The following is a 24,021-nucleotide window of genomic DNA, read 5'->3' as shown; positions in this document are numbered from 1 at the left end:
GTGGGTAGGTAACCAGGACTTCGTCAGTGAATACACTCGAACATCTACATTTATAGTAAGTGTACACAACTGTACTATGTTCTTCGTGTTTCACTGTTGCAGTCATTACATTTGGGCAGAATCCCAAAGCTATGGTTGGGAGGATGGAGTTATACAGCATTAGGAGCAGTTATAAGGCCCCGCAGGACAGCAGTGGCAAAGCCAGCTCTGGATTTGGAGAAGAGAGGTAAATAGCAATGTTTGGTGAACGTATGAACTGAGCTCCAGGTAGCAGCTTCTAGAATGTCTCTGGTAGGAACCCTCTGAGAAAGGCTGCAGAAGTAGATGCAGCCCTGGTGGAATGAGACCTGATCCTCTTGGGGATAGGTTTACCATGGTGCAGATAGCAGAAACGAATATAATGGCTTATCCATTTGGAAATAGTCTGCTTTGAAATAACCTTTCCCTCTGCCCCTGCAGCAACTGCCACCAATAGTTGTTCAGATTTTCTTAGAGATTTTGTCCTGTTTAAGTAGAATCTGAGTTGTCTGTGTACATCCAATGAATGCAGAATCCGCTCACCCTTGTTCTGTGGACTGGGAAAGAAAGTTGGCAGATGAATGGTCTGATTAAGAGCCACACTGGATACCACTTTAGGCATGAAAGATGGATTGGTCCTGAGAGCCACCCTGTCCGGATGAAAAATAATGAAAGGCTCCACTGCCATAAGAGCCTGTAATTCTGAAATCCTTCTAGCTGAAGTGACTGCTAAAAGGAAAGCTGTTTTCCAGGAGAGAAGTTTTAGGTCTGCAGTAGCAGCTGGCTCAAAAGGAGGGAGAGTGAGTTTCTCCAAAACAAAACTGAGGTCCCATGCAGGAGTTGATGCTCTTCGGGAAGGTCTTAAATGTTGGCCCCTCTGAGATACTGCTTTAGCAGAGGATGAGACAAGAGGGGAGGTTCTGTGTTGTAATGAGATAAAATGGCAGAGGCATGGATTTTTATGGAAGAAAAGGATAGGCCCTTGTGAAGCATCTCAGTTAAGTATTGCAGAATCTGAGGAATATTGGGCATTGCTGTGCTTAATCCTTGTGATTGGTTCCAGGCACAGAACCTTTTCCATTTGTCAGCATAAGATTTTCTAGTACTAGGTCTTCTAGCCTCCAAAATGACATCCATCACAGGTTTGCTGAAGGATGCCAAGGGTGAATTTAGTTGATTAGCCCTGCTGCAAGATTCAAAGTTTGGAGCAGAGTGTGCAGAATTTGGTAGTTCTGCTGAGACAGTGGTAAGGTGTCTGAGGCAGGTGCCACGGAGGAAGGTGTGACACACTGCGCAGGAATGGGTACCAGTGTTGGCAAGGCCAGTCTGGAGCAATCAGAATCATTTTTGGTTTGTCCAGTTTGACTTTTAGTAGAATTTTGGAGAGCAGAGGCAGAGGGGGAAAAGCATAAACTGATAGTTTTTTCCAGCTGAATGATAGAACATCCACTTTCCAAGCTTTTTTGTGATGAACTCTTGTGCAGAATTTGTCCAACTGATAGTTCTGGGGTGAGGCAAAAAGATCTATGTCTGGGATCCCCCAATTGCGTGTCAACATGTTGAAAACTTGTGGTTCCAGTTTCCATTTATGTGGGTGCATAAGATTTCTGCGTAGTTCGTCTGACAGAGTATTTAGCTTTCCTGGCAGGAATTGAGCTTGTAGTTGTATTTGATAGGTCAAGGCCGTGTTCCACAATGCCATGGCTAGTCTGCAAAGGAGGTAGGAGTGTGTACCCCCCTGCTTGTTTATGTACCACATAACTGTGGTGTTGTCTGATCAGTAGTTGTTCTGGATGAAGGTAGTCCTTGAAGGCTGTCAGTGCATTTTGTACAGCTAGCATCTCTTTCTGATTGATATGTAGGTGCATTTGATTTGGGCTCCATTTGCCCTGAATGCACTTCACTGCCAGATGAGCTCCCCAGCATAGTCTGAAGCATCTGTAGTCAGGGTTTGGGTGGCAGGGAGTGGAGTGAATGGCAGTCCCTTGTTTTGGTGGCGGGCCTCTGCTCACCATAGGAACTCTAGTTGCAGGCAAGGTATAATAGGAATCATTGTTTCCAGGCTGTGACAATGTTGATTCCATAAACTTTTTAAGTACCACTGAAGTTTCCTCATATGCAGTCCTGCATACGGAATTAGAAGAATGCAGGAGGCCATGAACCCAAAGGCTTGCAGAATTTGTCTTGCAGATATAGCAGGGCTTTTGTGGGCACCTGTTTAAAGTAAGTCACCAACTGAATTTCCTTTTCTGGCGTAAGGTAAGTCATCTGGGCAGTTGTATTCAAGCTTGCACCCAGGAATGTAATTTTCTGAGAGGGTACCAGTTGTGATTTCTTTTCGTTTATGGTGTACCCTAGCCAAGTTAGAACCCTTTTTACAAACGCCAGATGCTTTAGAAGAATGTCCTTGTTTTCTGCCTGAATTAGACAATCGTTCAGGTATGGATATATTTGAATATTTCTTTGCCTGCAAATGCAATTACTGGTGCCAGGCACTTTGTGAAGACCCTGGGCGCAGTAGATAAGTCAAAGGGCAGTGCAGAGAACTGGTAATGCAAGTAGCCTGCTTTGAAGTGGAGGTATCTTCTGCAAGATTCCCCGATTGGGATATGCAGGTAAGCCTCTTTTAAGTCTAGAGTTACCAACCAGGCACCTTTGCCTAGCATAGGTAGTAGTAGCTGTTGAAGAGTCAGCATCTTGAATTTTGGAATGTCCAGAAATGTGTTTAGAATGGATAAATCCAGAATTAGACGCCATGATTTGTCTTTTCTGGGTACCAGGAAAAGTCTTAAATAGAAACCTTGTCCCTTTTCCTCTTCTGGTACTGGTTGAATGCCCCCCCTCCCCATGTTCATGAGGGACAGAACTTGTTTCTGGGCCTCTGCCCATTGATTTGGGTGCAGATCTGGCCATCCGTTTGGGATTGGTAACATGTGGAAATGAAATCTGTATCCCTGGGATACTATATTTAAAACTCATTTGCCCTGGGTAATAAGTTGCCAGTTTTGTGCATGCAGTGCCAGTTTTCCCCCCAAAGGGGTGGCTAAAAGGTAAGTGCTTGGTGACTGTAAAGGGAAGTCATTGAGACTGTTTACCATAGGGAGGTGCCTTGCTGCTTCCAGATTTGGAGGTAGAGGCACCCCATTGTTTTGTCCTAAAAGTCCCTTGTGACTAAAACCTGGAGCCTTTGGACTGTCTTGATTTGACTTGAGTGGCACTCGAGGGGACTGGAAAGGACCAATGTTTAGTAGGCCAGTGCCTACTAAATCTTGGAGGTTGCACTTGTAAGAAATCTTTCACAGTTTGCATAGATTTAGCTTTATCTTCCATCTTTTTTAACACTTCTTCAGCCTTATTACCAAAGAGACGGCCCTGTTGTAAAGGAGTATCCAACAATTTTCCTTTAACATGGTCAGGCAGAGTTTGCTCTGAGTCAAGCATGCCTTCTTAGCACAGATCCAGTTACTGCAGCCCTGCAAGAGGCCTCCAAGGAATCAAAACCACATTGCAAAGTATGTTTTCCAACTTGTTCAGCTGAATGTAATAAATCCTGCAAATCTTTATTTTCCACACAGTCAGAAATTAACAATTTTCTGTTTAAGTAGTCGCACGATATGCTGTTGATATTTAAGCATATGAAATTGACAGTTTAAAGCCCCGATTGCCAAGGTTGCAGATGTGTAAACCTTCTTACCCCATCTATCTATCCAGCGCCCTGGAATCTCTATCAGAAGGGGTAGGATTTTTAGAAGTTGAGGCCTTAATGCCATTGGGACCCCTGAAAAATGGTTTCAGGGTCAGCAATAGGATTTTTGAAAAGGAATTTGTGGGAGTCAGGAACCCTGTAGTATCTGTCTGGCTTACAAGGAGCCAGAGGCAGAGAATCAGGAGTCAACAATATCTAGAACAGGAGGCAAGAAGAAAATCCCCAAGTCTCTTTTTAGATTCAGAGAAATCCTGACTTTCCCAGTGGAAATGTTCCCTTAAAGTATGTAAAGTTTTCCCAAAAAAAAATCCTCAGGGGAGAAGCAGAAGGAATGGAATCTTCTGCATCAGAGTCCTTATAAGTAGGAATAGAAAAATCCTGTTCATTAGAAGAGTCAGAAGAAATAGAATCCTGTTCAGAAGATTCATAGTCAATGTAATTTCAGCCATTTTGATAAAAAATATAGTGACGTTTTATCATGCGCCGATTAAATTTAGCACAAAACTGACAGCAAGGCACGTTGTGGTCAGGGCCTAGGCAAGGAATACAGTACAAATGAAAATCCTTATGAGGTATTTGCTTCCCACAAGTAATGCAATTATTAACTTTTACTGACATCGGTAAGGAGCAAGAAAAAGTTTCCCCAAAGGGGTATTTAGCTTTTAGTTGAAGACTTTGGTTCTGAAACTCAAATATGAAAATTTCAGGCATCAGCCAACCGGCACTTGCGAACTGCTTCTGCTTTGGGCAACATGTGGCAAGGAAGACTGATGTAATGGCGTTGGCTGCATGTTTTATACCCCTGACGACCTGACATCATGGAAGAAGGGACAGCAACCGATGCAGGACCCAAGACTTTGTTAATCAGGCCGACTTAGGGCAAACTGCCAGCAGATTACCCAAATATAATGACTACAACAGTGAAACATGAAGAATATCCTCTGATGATAATTCTTTGTACCCATCTGTCTTGAGTGATACTTAGCCAGGCTTCTGGATACAAAGAAATGTGACCCCCGACCGGCTCCAGAGATGCACAGTCGGGCCCCCACATCAGGAGTGCTGGTAGGGCCAGCCCCAAAACAAATCAAGGCCTCCCTGGTTTTGCAGTCTTCCCCTGCCTCTAGGTCTAAGTCTACCATTTCCTCCTCCTCCTCCTCCTCCTCTGCCTCTGAAGGAGGAGTCACCCTGTGCATCCTGGAAAAACCTCTGGGACTTCTTGAACCACATTTTACCACCTCTCTGACTTCTGTGTTTTCCCTTCTTGCTCGCACCGAGTGAGTGTGTCCTTTACCTTCGGTCCAAACAATGAAGAACCATCAAAGGGGGTGTAGGTAAAGGTAGACTTGAACGGTTTCGCAAAATTACACAAGCGCATCCAGGAATGCCTTCTTAGGGAAATTCCTGAACCCGGTGCTCTGCTCGCTCCATTGGCTGCATAAGTGATGAGCCTCATGGACGAGTTGACAATAGAATTCAAGGTGGACAACTGGGCAAACACCTTCTCAGGGACTCCCTCAGTGGATGTACCTTGTAGAGTCTCTCCTAACTCCTTAAGGAGATTTATCTGAAGCCTCATAAAGTGTGTTAGGTAGTTCAGCGATCTAAGAGTAAATGCCGCTGATATAAAGATGTTTCCCGTATCTGTCCATCGTTCGAGATTCTTTATTCGGTGGATGGACAGAAGTAGTAGTCTCCGCTAGCTCCTTCTTAGTGGCCACCGCCACCACCATGGCATCTACAGGAACACCCTCTGACAAAAATTCCTTCTCCTTGGGAGCTATTTATTTGGTCTCCTGGGGACTGGCTCCATGGCATGAGGAGTCTCCCACACCTTCTGACTAATGAGCTCTAACAGTTCGTCGAAAGGTGGTGACACCCAAGAGGCTGAAGGTTGAGACCCGAAAGCCTTCAGGTACACAGACTCCTCATCAGAAGGGGTGACAGTGGGCCAGCCACACCTTTGCTTAAGGATCTCCAAGATGTCTACAAAGGAGACATCATCAGAGAATGACTTGGGGGACCCTTCTGAATCCTCGAGGTCGGTGTCAGAGGTAAGAGACTCATCCTGGGAGTCTACATGCTATCTCTTGCATGTCCTCTTCCGTGGGGGCTCCTCGGAAGGATATTCTTGGGAGGTCTAGGAAGAATGGGGGCCACCAGCCGGGGGCTCCTGAGGCTGCGGGTCTCTGCTGTCCAGAGAGGGAGTAGGTGCTGAGACAGGAGTAGGTGCCCTAGGGGAAAGAGTGTCGGTGCCCCTGGTAGGAGCTGATGATCGGGACAGCGCACTCATCATCTCGAATGCCGACCTCTCCGTCTCTGAAGACCTCCCTGGCTCCGAGGATGCCATCGGCATGGAGACAGATGTAGGGTCCGAGCTCACCCTAGCCGACTCGCCGAGAGGAAGGCTCGGAACCAAAGAGGTTTGGTTCTAGGCATCCCTGTCACGGCCGACAGGGAGCTTCGGCTCCTAGACACCACGGATGGCACCGAATGTGTCGGAGTGGAACACAGCTCTGAAACAACCTCAAGGGGAGCTGTAACCGAGGGTTCCACCAGAGGTACCGAACACTTCAACTCCGAAAGTCCAACATGACTCGGAGGAGGAATCACAGAAGGGGTAACAGACTCAAGTGGCCCCGGAACCGATTGGGTCGGAGCCAACAACATTTTAGGCAAGGCAGATGACTTCAGGAGTCTCAGCACTACTCACGCCACATCTTCTTCTGATAAGCTCCTGGAAGATCTGGAAGATAGTGTGGGAGAACGGGATCTCTGTAGTATGAGTAACCTTAATGTAGGGGAGACCGGTAAAGGATCCATAGACCGGCTCCAATTTCTGCTATTAGTGGTCAGCTCTGAACTACCTGATGCCGACACTGTAGCCATAGCAGAAGTAGTACCCTCAATCAGCTCCAAACTCAGTGGAGCCGAGGAGACAGCAGATTTGTTGGTTTTAGAAATTTTGAGAGGCGGCTCCAATGCACCAGCCGGCACCGGGGAGGGTCTCTTAGTGGATTTCGATTTTTCCTTTTTCGATCCATGTGACTTAGAAGAGGAGGAAGAGCTAGCCAGATCTTCCTCAAGAGAGGACTTAAGGAGACCGTTTAATATAAGTTTATTCTTTCTCTCCTGCAATACCCTGGCACTAAATGAGTAACAAAAAAGGCATGTTTCCTGTAGTAAGTGGATGGCCCCAAGACAGTATACGTAGTTACTGTGGCCATCCGTTATAGACATCTTTTGTGAACATTTCACACACTTTTTAAAGCCAGAGGACTTATGATCCTTAACCTCCTTAGACATCTCACAGATCATCACCAATCAGACACACAAAGAGAAGAAAGGGAAAGTGAGAGGACTAGGTCCTCTAACTTAAACGGGCCTAGCCCTTAAAGTACTAAGAGATACACAACCAAGAAGACTAGGTCCTCTAACTTAAACGGGCCTAGCCCTGGTTAGAGAAAGAAGGGAGAAAACCCAGGTCCTCTAACTAAAATGGACTTAGAAGAGGAAAGGTTCAGAGAGATAAATCTAACAGTCTTGCACACACACAGGAGAAAAAAATAATCCCTAAAAGTCAAGGAAAGAGAACGAAGGTCAAAACCTCATTCTAACTGCAATACAAAAATGCGTAGAGCTCCGCAAGCAAAAGCTATTTATTTTAAGCTAAGAACACGCTCAGAAAAAACTTATCTAAATTTTATGAAATACTGGACACACAGTCTAAACTACGTACAAAAGCGCCTACAACCACTAATTTCAACTATTAGAATATATATATATATATATATATATATATATATATATATATATATATATATATATATTTTAGTAAGCCCAGAGAAAACTAACTGGCACACAGGATACCAATTAGAATGATAAGGCCAATGGCCAACTGTTCTCAGAAAACTTAACACAGGAAGAAAACCAGTAAACGTTAACTAACTACAAAACGACAGTAGAAACAGCTATATAAAGCTATCTAAAATGAAAAACAGTAGAATTTAGCCAAAATATCAGCAAAAATGTGTTAGACTTAGCCATGGCCAAGAAGAAGCACATCCAAACTCATTGACGTGGCAAACAAGTTTGGGGATAGTACTGGTGCATCATGGGATACCTACCTACCGACGTGCCAACTAGAAGACTTTGAGCTTGTAAAAAGGCAGAGTCAGAGCCGAGGACCTCAGTGGAGAAGTTGAGGAAAAAGGAATGGGTTTTTGCCTATGGCTCTATGAGCACTTTCAATATTTTATGAAAATCCTTCCTGAAGGTTTAATATTTCAGGAAGCCAAGAGTTTAGAAAGGAAATTAAATCCTCACCTTCTGATTTTTTTCAGGAACTCCAAAAATTCTTATGTTGTATCTACTTTCTCTATTTTCCAGATTTATTTTGTTTAAGAGCCAAGTGTTTTGTTTTAGTAAAAAAATCAATTTGTATTTCTTCCTCTTTCAGTCTGCCATCAGTACCATTCACAGCATTCTCCATTTCAGAATTTGCTTTGTAGCACTTTAAAAACCTCAGTTTGAGACAATTTTCTTTTAAGTGTTAGGTTATCATGAAATCCATCCATTTTCAGAGATAATTCTTGTAGAGTTGATATTTCTTTAAGAACAAGGAACTTCAGCCTGGGAGTGCTTAGAGTTAATCATTTTCAGTCAGGAATTCAGTCTCCAAATAAACTTGAGAGGAAAAATTTTATGAAACCTCTTCAAAATCAGAAAATAAAATATAGGCAAATATTATAAGACTATGTAAATTGTGTTAGTAAGTACATTATTTTCCTATTTTAAAGTAATTGTACAGAGCTCTAAAAGGATGCTGCTTTCACTTTGCCATCTTGCCCCCCTCCCACCAAAAAAATAATAATTTCTGACACCTTCTGGGAGGTTCAGAAAATGCATCCAGGTAAATCCCTCAAAACATTATCAGTGACAATTTATGTAATTTGTATATATCCTATAAGCAACGTAAGTGTGATCTACAGTGTTTGTAAATGTGAACTTGTTAATAAGGTTTGATGACTTTTATATAAATGAATGTTTGCCTATATCACAAGTGATAAAGGTGTTTAAAAACATCATCAGTGGCAATAACCCTGGAAACAGTATCTACAGAGATATAAACACTTCAAACAATGAGTAGTGACATGAGAAACAAGAGAAACTAGACTGCACAAATTATATTTTTCCTCACAGGAGGATACTGCAGCTAGATAGTTCTCAAACCTGCACAATTTGTCAGTATAAACTAACATCTGAACCTGACAATTCAAAATTCTAAAAATCAAAGTTGCCGAAGCATGCACTTTTCCCCAAACTTAGCAATATCTCCACTATCCTTGCCTGAAGTAGAAAGATTTGAATGAACAAAATGCTTGTCAGTAGCTGGATTAACTAAAGCTATAGCAACTGTGCCAGTCTGGGATTAGTGTATAAAAAACTTTAAACACTGAGGAATTTTGCACACATCTGCTTTCTTAGGGGTAAGCAGGCTGGCTGTCATGGAAACCATCTTCCAGTACTGATAGCATGGGGGGCTGACCGAAGAAGGTTCTGGGAATTCCAGCAGTACTAACATATTCTATGGGACAGAGAAACCTCAGTGTTCCTCTCTGAAAACACTGCCATATTCTGAAAACAGTCATGAAGAAAGTGAATCCCCTCATATGCAGATTCTGATACCATACTCTCCTCAGAACATGAATCAGAAACCTGAGGAGAAAAACCTGTATCTGTCCCTTCACATTCTCCTACAGAACCTCTTCAGGGAAAGAGGAAACCATTTTCCTTTTAACAGAAACCATCTTACAAAGAGGGTCAACAGCCTGCACAAGAACACGAGTCAAGCTCAATAAATTAATCCTTGCAAGAGAAACTCAAACAGGAGAAGTTGAATATTTAGTTTTCTCTCTCTCTTTTGACAGGAAAGTTGGAGCAAACAGACCTAGTATTGCCAAAAACAGCTTCCTGGGGATGGGCACATCCCAAGCCCCTTATTTATTGACATTTGTTAACCGGCAGAAGTGTCTCTTCCTTGGCCACTGACGAAACCCCAACATCTGCAGAGGATATGGCTAATTCCCAATCCATGACGGCTGCATAATCAACACAAGTGGGATCCCAGGTAAAAGATGAGTGGTTTGAGAAACCAGCTTTGGCCACAGAGAGTCAACCACCTGCCGGTGTGGCAAATTACCAGCCTGCTGTGGTGACAAAGGCTGCTTAGTTAACTTTTTGTATTTGGAATAAAGCATGACTGAAGGACTGGTAGAAATGATGAAAAACGTTGCAACACTCAACTGGAAATAAAAACTGCTTTAACCACACAAACAGTAAACACAAGTTTAAAATGACAACGTATTTTAAAAGTTTAAGCACTTTTTGTTCTACCTAACTTTATAACTTTATCATTTAGTGAATTTTGTGTTTTAAGAGTTGAATCAAAAAAGACTTTCATATATTCTGAAAGGGTTTGTAGACATATATATTTTTAACAAAGGTTTTAATGATGCCTTAATGGTTTGTGAATTAACTATGTGTTTTCATTGGTCAGTTATTGCAATTGGACAATTTGGGAGGGTATTTAATCTTTCATTCGTTATTTGATTTTTACAACTCTGATGATGCCTATGGAACCCGAGGTGAAAGTGCTTAGTTGTTGTTGTGGTAATTACCTCTGTTTGTGTGATTACAGCAGTTTTTATTCCCAGTCGAGTATTGCGACGTGTTTCATCATTTTTACTGGTTTTTGCCCTTTGGCCTTGGACATCATGACTGAAGGACTGGTAGCTTGTGTGACATGTGGCTAATACCCCACCGGACTGCCGACAATAAAATGTGACATCTCTTACTATTCTGGTTCAGTAACTAAGGAGCTTCAATCCTCACTACAGACTTAAACAGGAGTAATATTTCACAATTTCCCCTAAGAGCACAACAGGAACATGCTCTATAGTCTGGGACTGGACTGTATACTTCTGTCCACTCCTAATGTGACTCCTTATTACACACTTCAGATTAATGTGCCCCAGTTTAAGACCTCTGATGCACTCACACTCAAATTAAATTTAAATCTCACACATCCGAACACTTCTGGGAAAGCCTGACACAGGTTTCCAGCTCTGCCCCTTCCCCTAAATAATACAGTAATGCAGTCACCAATAAGAGTGTCTTCATGCCCTTCTAAAGGGGTGTCTAATTATGAAAATTAAATATCAAAATAAATGATAGCTATAGCCAGGCCTTCAGGGGACCTGGGGAGTATCAAACAGGTACTGATTTCCAGCCACAATGTAAAGTAATGAAAAACATTTCATCATAAGTAAAATGATTACAACAATGTAAATCAATAACTTTCAATAAATACCAGAACTCAATCACAAAGTCCATCATTTTAGAAAAAATCTATCTGAATAAACAAACTAATCTAAGTAGAGAATACTTTCCTTGATCTAATCTAACAAAAAACAGCAAGGCAAAGGCAGGCTTACAGTTTTGGCGAGTTCTCTTTCATGGGCATCCACTAACTACAACTCTTCACAAACAGCTGCTCTTCACAAACTGCTCAGTACTTGACTAACTGCACATCACAGAAGTCTCAAATGTCTTATTTTAAAAGTAACAGCTGTTTGAAAAACTTCCTTTTCCTGTCAATCAGCTGTTCAAATAATCACATAGCAACAGGGAACATTCTAATGACATCGCCCACTGTTCAGCTAATTCTGCACAGTTTGTACAGTGCTTTAGAATCTCCCTCTCAAACATTCACCATTACAAATGTTGCAAATAAAAAACTGACAGATTCTTTAAACATTCTGTATAAACAGGGAGATACTCAACGTTTAAAAAACTTACTTACATGTTCACAATTAGACATGCTCACATACAAGTTAATCTGAGAATATGCACAAATCTCCTGACAGACATGTTAACACAGATGACAGTGTTACATGGTCAAACTGAAAATGGTGCTCATTTCCCAGGGAAGCTTGGTAACAACAGTAGGTAAAACAGGAAGGTAGCAAAAAAAAAAAGTCACTTTTTCTCCACACCGTAATTGGCACTTTAAAACTTTCCCCAGTCAGTAAAAGTAAAATAAAAATATTTTTTTTTCACAGAAAAATTATTTTAACAACTTTAAACAACTTTTTATCATGAAAGCAAAAAACAGCAATCCTACTTAAAAGTAAATAAAAGCAACATGACAATCAATAAAATTACTTTTCTATAGCTTTAAAGTAGCTGTTTTTCAAAGAAATGTCGCTTAAACAACTACAAATAAATGGGTAAGCGTTTTTGTAGAAGGGAACATCTCTGCCCAGCAATGGAAAAGCATTACTCAACCACTGAGCCTCAAAATCCAACAGAAGAGCACTCTTCTTGGTGGCAGAAAAATTCTGAAGGGCTTGGCACTCAAACATGACTTTTAGTCAGCTCAGCTTGAGCTGTCTAATGGTTTGGTTGCACGGAAGGTGACCTGAAGTTTTTGATGTTGGGTGGCTGTAACATCCAATACAGGATATAACCCATATTGCTTAAGCTACCACAGCATTAATCAATATGAATAACAGCTGCTTTATAACACAACATGCAATTTACATCAAGGAATTTATTATAAAAGCAATAATAACCATTTATTTTCACTTTCAGTTCATCAATTCCTTCAATTTCCTTCTAAACACTAATTACAAAGCAGGGATTATGGTTTAGAATCCTCCCCCTCATATTTAACATGGCCAACAAATGTTCAGTCTTTTTTCAACCACCACTTCTTGTAGACCCACAGTTCTCAATTTTAAACTTCATCTAATGCAAATGACAAAGAGATTTCTCATGTCTTTATTAATTTCATATTACTGATGGTCTGCCTCATCATTTCAACCTCCCAATACCAGTCTCTGCTTCATGTACACAGTACTCCTGATTCTTCTAGTCAGCTCATAGGCCTTTTTTCTGTCACTCAAACATTTTCTTTGAAACAAATGAAAAAGTTTCTCTGGCGAATTCCCTCTTTGGGTTTTGTTATCAGAAGAATGAAAAGCAAAGTTCCCCCCTTCAGCTTGCTGGTTGACTCTTTGTTAACTAAACCTTTTTTTTAACCAGTTCTGCAGCCAAAATGTCTCTGATCATACAGGAAAAATTATTAGTCTATAAAATTTACTGTGTTTATTGATTATAAAATCCAGTGCAAGACAGAATCAAATGCATGTAACCACTGTAGAGACTTTTCTGTACTGAATAGTTTGCAATTTACAGTTTACTAGTAACACTCGTGGTTCTAAAGATAAGAATATTTGTTTGAACTATGAAACTATAATTTCATTCTGTTTAAAACGGTCAGAACATACCCAATGAAAGTTAAAAGTACAAACTCAAAAGACATCTAGTGGAGGGAAGGAGTTAACACATTCTGGATGGTTTGCATTGTCGCCACACAGCCACAGGTTCTCCAGTTCGATTCTTGGCTAGGGTGCCTTCTGTGCAGAGTTTGCATGTCCTACCTGCATTTGTGTGGGTTTCCTCTGGGTGCTTTAGTATCCTCCCACATTACAAAGACATGCATTTGAAGCATTTCTCCCTGGGCCTCCGCTGAAAACTGGCTTAATTCCAAATCAGATTTTCCCAGTAAAAAAGAAGTTGTCTTACCATAACATTCCATCTGTGTTGTTGAACTTCATCTATTCTTGACTTGTGGGTTACAGTTCCAATCCTCAGAACCAATCTGGCTGATATACAGCTCGCGTCAGCCAAAAGTCTTTCAAGCTGCAAGTCTACCCACAATGCCCCTCTCCACACTACCTCAGATCAAATTTGCAGTCAGATAAAGAAGAGACTCTAATGCAACTTAGAAACCTTGTCCAAGGCATCCCAAACAAAAACATAGGACAGGATGTTGCTCCACCAGAAGTCTAAAGGTGGGGGTAGGTAGGAGGGACACAAGAATAGATGAAGATCGACAACACAGATGGAACGTTATCGTAAGACATAACTTCTTTATCTGATGTTGTCAATCTTCATCTATTCTTGACTTGTGAGACGCAGTCCCCCGCTACCTTAGATACTGGGTGGCTCTATAGAAGAACATTCCTGAGAACTATAGAACCAATGGAGGCTCTCCCCCTGGAGACCATATCCAATTTGTAATGAGTAATACAGGTACATGGTTTAGCCCATGTTGCATCTGCGTAAATTTCTGACATGGAAGCTTTAGAATGAAAAACAGCTGCTAATATCGCCAGAGATCTGGTAGAATATGCCTTTACTGTCATAGGGATCTTGCCTTTTGTTTCATGTACATGTAAGATCTGCAATCCCTTAACCATCTGGACAGAGTAACCTTAGACACAGGTTTGCCCAAAGTTGCACTTGCAAAGCATAACTGTTCTGATTGTCTAAATTGCTTAGTTCTATCCAGACAGAATTGTAATTGCCTATGCACATCCACAAGATGCAACCAGTCCTCACCTTTATTAGAAAAATTTGGGAAAAATACAGGCAAGTCTATGGACTCACTGATATCAGTCTCAGAAATCACTTTAGGAAGAAAAGTTGGGTTTGCTCTGAGTGAAACTCTGTCTTTACGGCAAACTAGATAAGGCACTTTAGAACACAGAGCCTGTAATTCGGAGACACAGTGGCAGCTATGAGGAGTAATGCCTTCCAAGACAGGAATTTAAGCCACAGGTGGCTGCAGCTTCAAACAGAGGTGAAGTAAGTGATTAATACAACAGTCAAGTCCCATGGCGGTAGCAGCTCTTTGAAAGGAGGCTTCAAACAAATGGTGCATTTAGGAAAAACCTTACAAAGCCTGTGAGAGATGAAAGGCTGGTCCCTGATACCACTATGGAAATTTGAAATAGCTGTTAGGATAACCTTGATTGTAGAGGCAGAAGCTCGTTTACCAAAGATGGCAGCTAGAAACTCCAGATCTTTTTCTTCTGGTGCTGAAAAGGGGTTCAGATTATTATCAGAAGCCCAGATTAGAGAATATCTTCCATTTACTACGGTAGTGTGTCCTGGTGGATGGTTTATGGGATGCCAGCAAAATGTTGCACGGGAGAAGGGTTATTATTATGTCTGGCAAAAAAACAGAATTGGGCCAAGCAGTCAGCTTGACATTCTGAAGACTGGGGTGCACTAGTCCCTGGGTGTGGGACAGAAGGTCTGGAACTGGATCCAGAATCCATGGGCAGTGAAGTAGGTGAGGCCAGAGGAAGGGAAACCATATCTGTTGAGGCCAGTAAAGAGCAATGAGGATCACTTTGCTTCTCAACTGAGTTGCTTTCTTGAAAAAAAAAAAAAGAGGGCACAAACGGAAGGGAGGGAGGGAAGGCATAAAAGAGACCCAGGGGCCAATTGTGGAGAAGACTGACTCTGGGAAACTCCCCCTGAGGGGGAACTAGGGCAAAGTAGCTTCTGCTCTTGTTGTTCAGGGGTGAAGCAAGACTGGCCCCAGCAAAGAAAGATCTTCTTTGCTACTCTGGAGTTCAGAGACCACTCATGAGGCATGAGTATGCATCTGCTCAGTTTGTCCACTATCACATTTGAACTCTCCGGGATGTGTGTTGCTATAAGAAAGTGGTTGGAAGTTATGGCCCACTGCCACATGTGGAGGGCTTCTTGACACAGTGGGTAGGACTTGGTTTCCCCCCTGTTTGCTGATGTACCAGACACCACAAACATGTGGTCTGATTGAATAGCTATCATCACTTGAGGTAAGGCAAAGTGAAACACTTGCAATGCCAGAAGTACTACTCTTAGCTCTAGGACATTAATATGCAGATTGGTCTTGGAGGGTGACCAAGTGCCTTGAACTGTCTTCCAGAGATAATGCCCCCCCACCTGGGAAACATCCGTGGTCATTATAGCCTTGGGCTGTGGGGGAACAAAGGGGCAGCCCGGATGGATCTCTATGGACTGCATCCACCAGGTTAGGTTGTCCTTGCATCTGCTGGATATGAAAATCAAATGATTCATGTGGTGGGTTAGAATAGACCATTGGTTTGCAAGTAACCATTGAAGAAGCCTCATGTGAAATCTTGCCAATAGCTGCTGCCATAGAGCCCAATGCCTGCAGGATCTGCTGAGTTGGTATTTTGTTTGAGCAAAGGAGAGGATGGACTTATGACTGTATTTTCTGCAAACTGTGTAAGGGAAGAGATGCCATACAAGATACAGTTCTGAGGCGAGCTCCAAAGAATCCCATGTCCTAAGAAGGGTTAGTTGAGATTTTGCATGATTGACTGTGATGCCCAATTGTTGAGATAATTCCAGAATGAAGTTTGTAGTAGTAGATGCCCAGTGGAAGCGGTGAGAAGCCAGTCATCTAGGTAAGGAAACACTCGGAATTCGTGCAGCCACAAGTGTGCTGTGACCGCTGCCATGCATTTGGTGAACACCATGGGGGCTGTAGTGAGACCAAAGGGCAGCACTCTGAATTGGGAATGACTGGCTGCTAGCCAGAAGCAGAGAACCTTTCTTGATCATTTGTCCACCCTTCTGTGGTAATACGCATCTTGAAAGTAAGTCTATAGAGCACATCCAATCTTCCTCTAAGAAGGGAAGACTTGACTGAACCGTGACCATCTGGAATTTTGACTGTTGGACAAATTTGTTCAGAATACTGAGATCCAAAACTGGTCTCCAGTCCCCTGTTTTCTTTGCCACTAAAAAAAATCTTGAGTAAAATCCCGATTCTAATTGGTCTGGTGGGACTTCTTGGATGACTCTATTTGTAACAGCTTTTGTATTTCTAATGCCGCTTGATCTCTCTGACTAGGTGGAATGTTGGGGAGTCTTGCTGGGATTCTTGGGTAAAGAGTGAATGGAATTAAATAACTTCTGGAAATGATCTTTAGCACCCAGGCATCGATGGTTATGTATCGCCAGGCATTCGGGTGCAAGGAAAATCTTCCCCCGGCTGCCTCCAGAGGTAAGCAATCAGGCCACCTTTCAGCAGCGCTGGTAGGGCTGACCAGAGGAGAACTCCCTGGAACCCTGATTCTGCAGACCACCCTGCCTCTGGGATGGCATCTTCCATTGTAATTCCCCCCCTTTTCCCACAGGGAAATCTGAACAACGTGTGCCGTGGAAAGGCTTCTGGGATTTCTTGAACGACATTTTACCACTCCTGTGATTTCTGGAGTAGGACCGTTGAGGAGTGGAAAAATGCATGCCCACAGCAAAGTCTTTCCATCTTTTTCACACCTGGATAGAATTTCCTTTACTCTGGGTTCAAGCAAAGATGATCCATCAATGGGAGCACTGACAAAGGAAAATTTGAATGGTTCCACAAAGTCACACAGGTGCATCCAAGCGTGTTGTTAAATACCAACACCTGAACCTGCTGACCTGGTTACCCCTTTGGCTGCACGCGCTATGACCCTCATCGACAAATTTGAAATAGACTCCAAGGTAGCTAACTAGGAGGGCACTTTTTCTTGGACCTCCCCCACCAACTGCTCCTGTCAGGGTATATGAAAGCTCCTTTACCAGATCCCTTGAAGTCTTGTAAAATGTGCCAAGAAGTTCAAGGACCTGATGGAGAAGGTTGGTGATGCATACACCCACTTCCCAAATCTGTCCATTTCCCTAGACTCTTGGTTAGGGGGATATATAGTAGAACTTTCCTCAGCCAATTCTTTCTTGGTGGCCGCTGCTACCACCATGGCATCTACTACTAAGCCCTTCACCCAATGTGGATGGTCTTCAGGAGCTGAATCCTGTCAGGTCTCAGGGGACTGGATCTACAGAGTCAGGAACCTTCCAAGCCCACTGGGTGATTAGCTTAATTAGGTCATTAGTGGGTGGGGTTACCCAGGAGGTAGATGGTGAGCACCAAAGGCCTGCAAGTACATGGATACCTCATTAGAAGGGTCTTTGGACTTCCAATCACCACTCTGTTTTAGGATCTCAAGAACGTCTCCAAGGGGGACATCTTCCAGAGGCAGCAGTGGGGAACCCTCTCCCTTATCAAAAATGTCCTCTGTGATGGATTCTTCATGAGGATCAATATGTTTCCTCTTACACAGTCTCTTCAGAGGAGGCTCCTCAGTGGGAACATCTGAGGAGGACTCAGAAGAGGTTACAAGTTTAGCAGGCAAATCCTGCGACCTTGGGGCTCATTGTCCAGGGTCAAGGTTGGTGGCAGAACCGAAAGACCTGGGGTCACAGGGGATGACTCCACTACCACAGGAGCCACCTGAGACGATGCAGTGGCCAAAGCTCTTTCCATGGCCTGAAGCACAGGTACCCCTGGGGAGGGTTGGGAGCCTGGAACCGAGACAGAAACTCAGAACCGGAGTTACACCCTGCCCGATAGACCTACTTGAGAGAAACCCAGGACAGGCACCCTGCAGGCGCAGCTCAAAGAGATACAGCTGGCTACATAGAAAAACTCAGGGCTGGCTCGAACCCCTTGGGTTAGACAGGGAAGGCACAGTTCCAGGGATCCAGTAGTGCCAAATATACCGACGGAACCAGAGCCAGACTCAGCGAAGACAAAAAGGTTGTCAGCACTGAAGCCATCAGACCCTGAGTAGTTGAGAGCTCTAAAGCCTAGGCAGAGGTCAGAGGAGGAGAATACGGAGGGGTTGAAGGTGAAAACCCCCCTGCACTGGAAGGGAGAGGGGTTGAGAAGATGAGGGAAGACCGCTGCTTTCAGGATCTGATCCACCAACCTAACAATATCAACTTCAGAGAGACTTCTGGTGGAACAAATGGACAGCCCAGAAGGAGAGTCGGTTCTCTTTATGAAAGAGCTAGGAAGCTGTCCAAGGAGGGAGAATAAGGAGTCCTGGGTTTGGTAGTTATATCCAACTTCGGCACTATATCTGCTGTACAGTACGGGAAACTGGCACCAGCATGGCTGTAGTGGCAGTAGGCACTGGTGTCAGAGTTGTAGTTATAGTAGGAGCAGTAGTAATCGCAGGTTTGAGAGTTGTCATCGGTGTCGAGGGTACAGTAAGATTTTCGGTGCCAAAGATTCGGACCATTCCAAAGGCTTTGGACCTTTGGCTGTCAGCTCCATAGAGGAACCTTCAGGGGCATGTTTGTGTTTCTTAGCAATCGGTGCTGATGGAGAAGGCATCATCAAACGAGAGGATTTTGATTCAGAGGCCAGAGAAGACTGCTTGGCCTTGGACAAGGTTTCCTTGAAAGGGGCTTTAAGGAGCCCTTTCAGAATAAGCGTATTTTTCCTGTCTGCCAGAGTTCTGTTACTGAAATCCTGGCAGATGGAACAGTCTACACTTAAATGGGGCACACCCAAACAGTAAACATAATTTTTGTAATTATCGGAGTGCAGCATTTTCTGCCACACTGTACATTGTTTAAAGCCTGTAGTAAAGCTTTTAGGTTTTTCTGCCATAGTCCTGAGAAAAAGAGACCGAAAGGCAGAGAAGAAAACATAAAGGAAGGATTAAAGAGAAAGAAACTCAGTCACACTTTAAGAAGGGAAAAAAATCCACCAACAATGATAGACAGATTTCCAACAGTAAAAGAGAAAGTGAGTGAGAGAGCTGAAAGGGAAAACTATCAATGAAGGTAGAAGGGAAAAATTCCCCAACAGTAATGGAACAACACACTTTCAAAGGGCAGACCAAAATTTTTTTTAAAAAGGAAGTAAAGATTTTAGAAATTAGAGATATGCAAATATAAAAATTTACTTAGCTACAAGAGAGGAGTCGGCTGACATGTCTTATCGTAAGAGCAGCAAACGAGATCTGAGGAAATGTGGAGAGGGGCATTGTGGGTAGACGAAGCTTGAGAGATGAATAGATGAATCAGATCAAATGTTAAGTAAAATAAATAAATAAAAACTCATGTAAGGGATAATACCTACCTAGAAATAAATCTATCAAAAATGTACATTCTGTTTCAAAGTCAACATTACTTGAAATGATCCCTGATGCCCTTATAAACTGGCCTCCTACTATGTTTAATTTCATAAATTTAAGGTGTGGGATCCAAAAATCTAACTTCTTAGTAAGAGATTTTTTATTTTTTTATTTTTTTGTTTAATCTAATAAAAAGAACATGAGCAAGATTTAACCCAGTAAAAAATAAATAAAACTATATAAAGTCCATAACAAATATTGTCGTTAATCAAAACACTAATACTTTTCTAAAAGATCTTTAAGCTTTAGTCAGTATAATTTCTTATGAGTAACATTTGTAGTTCTATTATACAAAGTTTGTAATTCCTTGTTGCATGCATCCTTTGCTAGATAAATTCTGAAAGAGACAGGAAATTTTTGTTTTTCCAGTTCATTGTAATAACCTTTCTGGCAATAGCCAAAAAGATTTTTTAATATACAAATTACTAATAAAAACATTATTCATTAGATCCTTTTTTTAATTTTATATCTGAAAAACCGACTTCCAACCCATCTCCACTGAAATTTAATTTTAGAAAAGTCAGTGCTGTTATTACTATCACACAGAAAATGCACAAATAACTATATCATCATTCCATACAACTGGAATGAGAGTTATTTGGTTCATAGGTTGGTACTAGGCTATCGGCCCTAGGGCCTATACAAGCCAAGCCATAACAATTCCCTGGCTATTTCTTTCCACACTATTTACTTCCCTGGACCCTTGTCTAGCAGGGAGACGGACGTGATCCCTGGGGTGAATTTCCTTTCTCCCATCCAACCATCAATGTTCCTTTTGAAGAGGGCCAAAGAGGCGCTCTGTTTGACATGTATGGGCAGTCTATTCCAGAGTCTGGGGAGTCTCTGGGTCAGGAACCTATCCCTCCAGTATGTTTTTATTGTGATGACAAGATTTAGATCCCTGGAGCGTGTGGCTCTGAGGGATTGGGATTTCTTTAAGTGTAGCATGTCCAACAGCTCTGGGTTTGACATGGCCTTGTATGTTAAGCAGAGATCGCCTCGGAGTAGACGATATGCGACAGAGTATAGCTGGAGTTTTTTTAAGGCGGTCAGCATAGGGCATCTACTTTAGGCCTGTGATTCTTTTAGTGAGGTATTTCTGCGGCCTTTCCAGTTGTTGCAGATGTCTTGAGAGGTACATACCAAATGGGGCGTTGTATTCTATAATGGATCTAATGAGGGATGAGTGCAGTGGGACAATGACCTCCTTTTTTCTGGATGAAAAGCCCTTAGTGATGAGGTGTGCCACGTAGAAGGATTTCCTGACTGTTGTGGTGATGTGGTTATTGAAGGTGAGACCACTGTCCACTTGTGTCCCTAAGTCTCTTATCACACTTTCGGTGTTTAGTGTACTGCCACCTATGAGATAATTCATGGGTACATGTTTTTTCCCAAAGGGGATAACTATACATTTCTTGGCATTGAGCTTGAGCCCATGGCTCTAGCACCAAGCATCTGTTTCTGTAAGGCCCTTTTGTAGAGTATCCACATCATTTGGGCATTCAATAATGGCTCCCAGTTTGCAGTCATCTGCAAACTTTGTTAGCCAAAGTCCCTTAGTGTTGGCCTGTACTTAAGAGAAGTAGATGCCAAACAAGAGAGGTCCCAGGGCTGAACCCTGAGGTACTCCATTTGTCACTTGTCTGGAGCTGGATTTGGAGTCCGCTACCTTTGCAGTGTGGGTTCTGTCAAGTAAGCCAGTTGGCAACCAATCAAGTGATGTAGGGATTAATGCCCAGCTTAGTAAGTTTATGCATGATTCCTGAGTGGGGGATGGTGTCAAAAGCCTTGGCGAGGTCCAGATAGGCTGTGTGGACTGCCTTACCTTCATCCACGGCTCTGGAGACTGATTTGAAGAAGTCAATAAGGTTCAGGAGACAAGATCGGCCCTTCACAAACCCAAACTGGGTGGGGTCCAGTGTTTTAAGGTTGCCAATGTCTTTGTTTATAAGTTCCATGATAATACGTTCCATGGCCTTGCAGATCAGGCTCGTCAGACTGATGGGGCGGTAGTTCCCGGGATCCAAGGTGGATCCCCCCTTGTGGAGTGGGATAACTGTAACTGTGCACCACTCAGTGGGCACAAAGCCTGAGGTGAGGGTATGATTAAACATGACACACAGGTGAGGTGCCAGTTCATTTTGTAGTTCATGTAGTACACAGCCCGGGATGTCATCTGGTCCCATGGATTGTGTATGCTTAGCTTTGAGAGTGCGTTTTTTACTTGTGTGGCTGTTATTACCAGAATTTGGCAATCCTCCAGTATTGAGATGGGCCATTTAGGGGTTGAGAGGGGGGTGAAGTTGGCACTGAATCAATCTTCCAGGATATTGGTAATATCCTTGGGATCAGTATATTTAATGCCATTCTGTTGTAGCTCAGAGCAGATCTGAGCATTGCCATTTAGATTCTTAACATAGTTATAGAATGCCTTGTGGTTGTCTTTGGAATCTTTGGCAATTTTATTTTCGTAACTAGTTTTGGAGGATTTTATGAGGGATCTCAGTTTCTTACTGAGGCTGTTAAGGGAGTTTTTTTGCATCCTGGGATTTTCCTCTTTTTGCAACAGTTTTTTCCTTTTGTTGTAAAGTTTGTTTATGGCAGGGGATCACCAGATTGGTTTCTATTTGGGATGGCACGATTTATGCATGAGTGGATGTGCTCGTACAGTGCCTTGGGCAATCTTTGTGTGATATTATTTACATGGGATAGGTTAATTCAAGCATCAAGAAGGAAACTGCCAAGGCTTAAAATGGCACACAAGGGCAGGTAGCCTAATACATACTTATGAACCTATATACCCCTATAAAATTAAAACCAAAAGAGAAATATAGAACTTGGTACTCGCTTTTTGCAACACCTTTATTTAATTATCACTTAAGACATAGGTACACATGCATTAATACAAAAGAAAAAACATTAACATGTTTCCAGTTACATACACTATACATCACATATGCTATTTTTTTACAACTATCAGTCCACCATTACATAAATTACTAATTTCTGCCTTCCCTTAAAACTCACTCCCCCTCCAGAACATTATTCTGGATGTATTGTTCGCACAATTTCCATGTATTTCTATGTAATCTGCTCCTCCCTTTTCTAAAGATTCAACTTATTTTTTTTTATCTCTGTTACAATAATCAATACTTCAAATATAGTCAGCTTAGACTTTGGCTTTCATTTTCTAGTAATTGCTTTTTTGACAGTCATTAAAATTAGCCTTAACAAGGCCTTACTACTTCTAGCAATTCAGATCATGTGTCTTAGCTCAAAAGAATAACTTCCTTTGTTACACCAATTTGCTCAGCCAATTTCTGAGTGAGTACTCTGTAGGGAATTTTTAAAGTCTACCAACTCATTACACTCCCAAAACACTTGTTCCCGGTTGCCTCTTTCTTCCACATTACACCTTCATCATTTGCCAGCTGTGAAAAAAATATTTCTAATCTGCTTGACGTATAAAATATCTATGGAAACACTTCCACCAAAAATCCTAAACCTTGTAGAACTTGTTGCATACTTGGAAACCACATGTCTTCCAGTTTTCCCTTGTAAATTGCTTATCCAGTTTCCCCTCCTAATATTTTCTAATCTCTGTTGATTGACTCTTACAGTTATCTTGCATTACTTTATATACCCTACTAATTATCCATTTTAAGAGCTTCTGTTCCAGATTTGACTAAAAACTCTACCAATGCAGGTCTTTCAGCTTCTGTTTGCCTATACTCTGATATCAGTCCCTGGTAGGGATGGCAGTCTTTAGGGCTGCAGTCCAAATGTCTTCTTGGCCTCATCCCATTCTAGTACCTCTCCATTTCTAGTTATTTGCTCCTAATACCTTTGTTCCTTTGCTAAATTTCTCCAGTAAATTCCAATCCCCTCTTGTCTATTCTCTGTACCCCTAACTTGCATTCATTCCCTATTGGCAAAACCGACTTTCTCCATTCTCGTGTTGGTTTATCTCTTAAAATACTTTCTGCTACTTTATGAGTATAATATTATATACTGCTGTTATTCTCCTTAGGGATCTGCTTCCAAACTCCAACTCTCTTTATTTCTGAATTTCTCCCCATTTCATCATCATCTCTTTCCACTTTGAATTATACTTTTCGGCTTATATTATGTATACAATCCTTAAATGTGTAGCTCAAAAAATATCCCTCTGATGAGGTAATCCTAAACTGCTTTATTATATTGGAAGTATCAACTTATGACAGTTAACCCTTCTCCTCTTCCCCTCCCAGATGAATTCTTTCAACTCATTATTAAGTATCGTTCGCAGCTTCTCCTCTGGTTTATAAAAATATGCCTGATCTGTACAAAAAGCTAAAGGGACTGAAAACATTTACACTGCTTGTATCTTACTACCCATATCCATAAGTAAAAGCT

The 24,021-nt window shown here is 42.1% G+C and overlaps 1 protein-coding gene across 5 annotated transcripts in view; it reads right to left on the bottom strand.

The window, feature by feature from the left end:
* PXK (PX domain containing serine/threonine kinase like) overlaps positions 1-24,021 on the bottom strand; it is a 1,650,359-nt gene that overhangs the window by 427,303 nt on the left and 1,199,035 nt on the right. The gene's annotated exons all lie outside the window — the stretch shown is intronic.

This window comes from Protopterus annectens, chromosome 7.part1, assembly GCF_019279795.1.
Source record: "Protopterus annectens isolate FY-2018-M chromosome 7.part1, PAN1.0, whole genome shotgun sequence".
NCBI classification, from domain to species: Eukaryota; Metazoa; Chordata; order Ceratodontiformes; family Protopteridae; genus Protopterus; species Protopterus annectens.
This window is presented reverse-complemented; position numbering and strand designations above follow the sequence as displayed.